Raw genomic sequence first — 6,000 nt, 5'->3', positions numbered from 1 at the left:
CAGCACATCTAACCCTCCCCCCCCACCCCGCCCGGTCACTGCCCACCCCCGTGTGGGGTCACCAGCACTGTGCCGGGTCGTGATGGGAAATTGTCCAAGCTGGCCCAGGAGAAACGTGTGTGTCCCTGCTGCCCCCTGCTGGTGGGGCTGAGCCCCACTGTGTGTGTGTGTGTGTGTGTGGTGGCTTTGCAGGATTTTGTATCCTGCAGCAAGTGACACACACACACACATTGACGCACAAAGGGACTCTCAGTCCCAAGAACACTCACACACAACACACCCAGAGGGGCATGCTAGCCCAACCCCAAAGAGAGAAACAATCACACCCCCAGCCACACTCACACTCACACACACACCAGAATATTCGCAATTGTGCTCAGAGACATAACCACACACAGTTCACTCCCACTGCTCCCAACACAAGGGCCTCCTGCCCCACACAGCCTGTGCCGAGGCCTGTGGAACTCACTGCCACTGGACAGCTACCAATGAGAATGGACCTTTCCAGGAGACCAATAGACATGGCCATGGCGAGAGAGGGGGCTGGGCTCCCAGGGTCTGATCCGGGCTGAGACTGGTTCTGACCTAGAGGGGTCTATCCAGCCGGGGGCAGCGTGACGCACACACAGACCCACCAGAAGCGCCTTTCTTAGCAGGTCTCCCAGGCCATCCCCCACCCTGCCCCGGGTTGGGTAACAAAGGGGCAGTATGGGACTCTGGGCTGTGTCACAACCCGGCCCCAGCCCCTCGCTCCCACACGCTGGTGAGTTGGGTAACTGCCGCGGGATTGCACAAGAGAGAGTCAGAGCCAGGGAGAGAACCCAGGAGTCCTGGCTCCCCCCCCGACACACACCCTAACCACTGGCTCCCACTCCCCTCCCAGGGCTGGAGATAGAACCCAGGAATTCTGACCAGCAACCCCCCTTCCCCGCTCTGACCACTAGACCCCACACTCCCCTTTTAGATTTTAGTCCCGCTGCCTCTTCTATCCACCCACCCCACCTGTCCATCCCTTTGCTGCAGGTTTCTGGGGTGTCACCCCTGCTCTGCACTCCCTCAGTGCAGCCCAAGGCTTTTCCTCCCCCCAATGACATATCCTCACCCCCCTTGTGCTGGATCGTCTGCTTGGCCCCCTGCCCCCCTCGGGGTGCGCTGTGCGGCGTGGCTGGGGATTGTGCTATGGCCCAGCACCAGGCAACAGAGAACGGACACCACACGCCCTGCCCTGCCTCACCTGAGCTTCTCTCCAGGTGCATCAGAGCCCAGTGCCCCACACCTGGGCCCTCCTGCCCCACAGGGGGTGAGCTGCAGCCCCTGCCACACTCCACAGAGGGATTAAGTGTCAGGCCAGCCAGCCCTTGTAAGATGGGGAAATCACCACCGGGGTCGACGGTATGGGGGCTGTGCATGAATGAATCCAGCCACACACACACACAATTGCTAATATACACAAACACCCACATAATTCCAGCTAACATCAACACAACTACTAACAGATGCAAACACATGCACAAATCCAGCCACATGAACACACACACATTTGCACAGCCACAAACACAACCCCCAGAGCTGTAATAACACCCCCCCACACACAAAACCCTTGCAGAAAACCGCACAAACACATGGAGAAATCAATTCATCCATCCGTCCACCCACACACACATACACCATCCCCATTCTGTGCACACACCTTTGGTCACTGTGACACTGAAGACTTCAGTTGGATCTGGGGCCCAGCACCATGTGTCTTTGCAAGCAAGGTTAAGCAATTCCCCATGTGTGGTCTTATGCAGGTGATGGCTGATTCCCCCAACTTACAGCCAGTGGTGAGCTCCAGCCAGTTCACACCCATTCACAAGAACCGGTTGTTAAATTTAGAAGCCTTTTTAGAACCAGTGGTTCCAGGACAACTGGTTCTAAAAAGCTTTTAAATTTAACAAAGGCTCAGGCAGCTGTCTGCCCGGCCCCAGCTCACCTCCCCCTCTCCCCTGAATGCTCCACCCTCCTTCTCCTCTGCTTCCCCTGCTTCCCGCAAATCAAATGTTCATGGGAAACCAGAAAAAAGCAGCAGGCAGGTAAGCTGGGCACAGGGGCGGAATGGCTCCCTCTGGCTCTGGCCGAGTGCCCCAGCCCAGTCCCAGCCAAGCACCCCCAACTCGGGCCCGGCCCAGGGAGTCGGGCCCACGGCTGCGGCCGGGCGGAGCGGCTCTGGCCCCGGTGCCGGCCCGGCCCGGGGAGTCGGGCCCCACGGCTCCGGCCCCGGTGCCGGCGGAGTGGCTCTGGCCCCGGTGCCGGCCCGGCCCGGGGAGTCGGGCCCCGCAGAGCCGGTTGAGGTCCCGGCGGAGTGGACCCGGTCCTGGCCCCAGGCAGTGTGGTAAGGGGGCAGGGAGCAGGGAGGGGGCTGAGTGTTGTTGGCTGAGTGATCACAGCACATGGAGGGGGTTTTGTTGCTTGTCACTAGTGCAGCATTGTAAGACACAGCCCAGGCTGGAGAGATAAGAGGACAGAGCAGTTCCACAGTTTGGGATTGTACCCCACGGATCCCACCACACAGAGATCCAGCTGTGACCAGTCGTGGTAATACTGTGCTTAGTGCTCTGCCTTGTAGCTTCAACAGCTTACAGTGACTTTGACCTTCTTTCCATGTTTATCCAAAGCCTCCTTTTGACAGTTGTCAGCAAAAAGACCCGTTTCTTTTGCAAGCATTTGTATGGCTAGCCAGAGTCGAGCTTCTCCGTTAACAAAAAAGATTGACCAAAAGGGGACAAGAGGAGGCACGTTCAGCAAGGCAGCACTGGATGCTGGATCCTGAATCTGCTCTTTATCCAGCAGCTCTCTTGGCAAGCTCTGCCATGGTGCCACGCTCTGGGACTTCTCCCCGAACTGCTCCATTTTTCATCAACAATAACATGAAAAGTGAAAGGACAGTCATTCTCCATTTCCTGCAAGCCCTGCAGAGAACCCTCTAGAAGGGGCTCTGTGCACAGCAGGGGCGGCTCTACGTTTTTGGCTGCCCCAAGCAGTCATGCGCGGGAGGCGCCCCGGAGCCGCGGGAGCAGCGGACCTCCCGCGGGCATGACTGCAGAGGGACCGCTGGTCCCGCGTGGCTCGGCTTGTTTTGCTGGTGCCTAGAGCCGCCCCTGGTGCACAGATATCCCCAGTGAATTGCATGGCCGCACAACACAGGGTCTCCTGTCACAGCAAATTGCAGCGGAAGCAACCTCCTTGCCAATGCCAATAGCCTTTTCATCAACACCAGACTGAGGATTTGATTCTCCCCAATGCTCCGTTGGAAAGAAGCCTTTTCCTTCACAAGCAATTACTTGGATTGTCAAGGGAGGTCTCTTCTGTTTCCTAGGAAGACACAGGAAAATGTGAGCAGAGGAGACAAAAGCTGTAGAACAAGGCACCACTGGGAGTTGAACTCAGGATCTCCTGTTTACTAGACAGGTGCTTTAGTCTACTAAGCCATGGTGCCTTGCCTAGCAGGCACTTTGCAACCCCTCCACTTGATGGTCCAAGACTACACCTTCAAATTCCAAAGTAAAAATGTTCCCCATTTCCCTCAAGACTTGCAGACCTTGAGCAGGCTGGCTCAGTGCACAGAAAGCCACAGCTGAGCTGACAGAAGGCTTATAACATGCACTTCTCCCACAAGCTGCTGTGATTAGATACTGATTAGTGCTCTGTGTTTCAGTCACAGCAGCTTCAGCTCAACTCTGAGTCATGGTAACCTTTCTATCAGCTCCAGATTTACCACTTAACACTTTCCAAGACTTAGCAAGGAAGGGTCTCTGTGTCTTGAACAAGCACTTACAAGGATTGTGCAGTGAGGTCTTTTCTTTTCATTAGAAGAAATAAAAGAAAGGAGCCTGACAGACAAACTAGGTTCAGCAAGGAAGAACTAGCAGGTCAAGCCAGGATCTCCTGGTGAGTAGGAAGGCTCTTCAGCCAGCTCTGCCCAAAGATCACTATCCAGAGGCCACTTCCCACAGAGTCCAGTTATGGTTACAGACCCATCTTGAAATTAGAGCAGGATATTTTAAAGCTTATTCTCACAGTAAAGTAACACAATTCAGCCATGTCGGCACAGAGGAGAAAGTACTCTGTCATTTCACAGTTATTGCGACTGATCTCACTGACAAACTTCCTTTTCTCGGGGCTGCTCCCAGCACTTTAGGGAGTTTTTCCTCTTCTCCCTTCCAGCTGTGGTGATGGGACTGCAGCAGCTCCCCAGGGCCAGCTTTGCTCTTTCACTTACATCCTTCACTTCTTTGGCTGAAGCTCTGTTTGCCACCAGTTTAATCCGTAACTGAGACCTCAGGTACCAGCAGCTAGTTACAAAGGCTCAATTCCCATTGCCATCAGTGGGAGGTTATCCTGGGCTGCAGGATTTGGCCCATGGACAGTCAAGGTGCTACAGCAGCTACATTCTTACATGCTGAGTCCTGCAGCCTATTACCAAACTGCTCTGCCATAGTCTGCAGGGGGCCTGACTTGCTGAGAATCTGGCAGAGGAGAGACCCTGGAGCAGAGAAGGAAAATGTCCTCAGCAGTCACAGCTGGCAGGAGCAGCAAAGACTGAGTATCAGACACACTTTTTCACCAGGACAATAAATGTGCACAACCCCCTGATATATTGTGAATTCACGCCCCCTCCCAAGGAAGCCCTATTCTGCTCTATTACACTCTCATGGGATGAGAGGGAAGGTCCTCTCATGGGTAAATAACTGATTACAAGGTAGGAATAAATGGTCAATTTTCAAAATGCAGAGAGGTCGATAGTGGTGCCCCCCAGGGGGTCTGGGACAAGTACTATTCAACATATTCATAAACGATCTGGAAAAAGGGGTAAACAGCGAGGTGGCTAAATTTGCAGATGATCCAAAACTACTCAGGAAAGTTGAGTCCAAAGCAGCCTGCGAAGAGTTACAAAAAGAGCTCACAAAACTGGGTGAAAGGGCAACAAAATGACAGATTTGTTGATAAATGCAAAGTGATGCACATTGGAAAACATAATCCCAACTATACATATAAAATGACGAGGCCAAAAATAGCTGTTGTCACTCAAGTGAGGGATTTTGGAGTCACTGCGGATAGTTCTATGAAAACATCCACTCAGTGTGCAACGACGGTCAAAAAAGCAAAGAGAACCTTGGGAATCATTAAGAAAGGGATAGAGAATAAGACAGAAAATATCATATTGCTTATGGCCGACCACATGCATTGGCCTCCCCTCAGGCAGGGGACTTATAGGCCCTTCTGCCAGTTGGTGTTGGCAGCAGCAAGGGCTGGGTTCAATGTCTAGGGGAGGAGAGCAGCAGAGAGGGAGGAGGAGAGAGAGTCCCAAGAGCAGAGTGCAAACCAACCAGCTGAGGGTCTCACAGGAGTCCTGAAATAACAGTAGCTCCAGGTCCCATCAGGGCCGCCCAGATGCTGGAGTAAGTGGGGCAATTTGCCCTGGTCCCCGCAGGGGCCCCCACAAGAGTTTTTTGGGGCTCCTGGAGCGGGGTCCTTCACTAACCCCGGGAGCTCTGGAAAACTCTCGTGGGGTCCGGGCCTCCGGAGATTCTTCCACTCTGGGTCTTCGGCAGCAATTCGGCGGCGGGAGGTCCTTCATGAATGAAAAGTGACTTCATTGAAGTGTTGAAGTGCCTTAATGGAGAGAAAAGATTGGGTATGAAAGGGCTCTTTCATCTCGGAGAGAAAGGCATAACAAGACCCAATGGCTGGAAGGTGAAAAGAGACAAATTCATATTACAACTAAGGCACAAATATTCAACAGCGAGGATGATTCACCACAGGAACAAGCTACCAAGGAAAGTGGTGGATTCTCCATCTCTTGATGTCATTTAATGAAGACTAGCTGCCTTTCTGGAATGTGTTGCACCCAAAAATTTCTATTGTGTCCTACAGGAGGCCTGTGATATGCAGGGGGTCAGATTAGATGCTCTAATGGTCTCTTCTGGCCATAAAGTCGACTAATTTCTGAAAAACTGA

General features: G+C 53.2%; 1 non-coding gene across 1 annotated transcript; it reads right to left on the bottom strand.

The window, feature by feature from the left end:
- Nucleotides 1–3,404: 3,404 nt before the first annotated feature.
- Nucleotides 3,405–3,478, bottom strand: TRNAT-AGU. The gene has a single exon. It is a non-coding gene; the product is annotated as a tRNA-Thr (tRNA).
- Between the last annotated feature and the right edge of the window lie 2,522 nt (nucleotides 3,479–6,000).

The sequence above is a fragment of the Mauremys reevesii genome, linkage group 12, assembly GCF_016161935.1.
Source record: "Mauremys reevesii isolate NIE-2019 linkage group 12, ASM1616193v1, whole genome shotgun sequence".
Lineage (NCBI taxonomy): Eukaryota > Metazoa > Chordata > Testudines > Geoemydidae > Mauremys > Mauremys reevesii.
The sequence above is the reverse complement of the archived record's forward strand: the minus strand, read 5'-3'. Positions and strand labels throughout refer to the sequence as shown.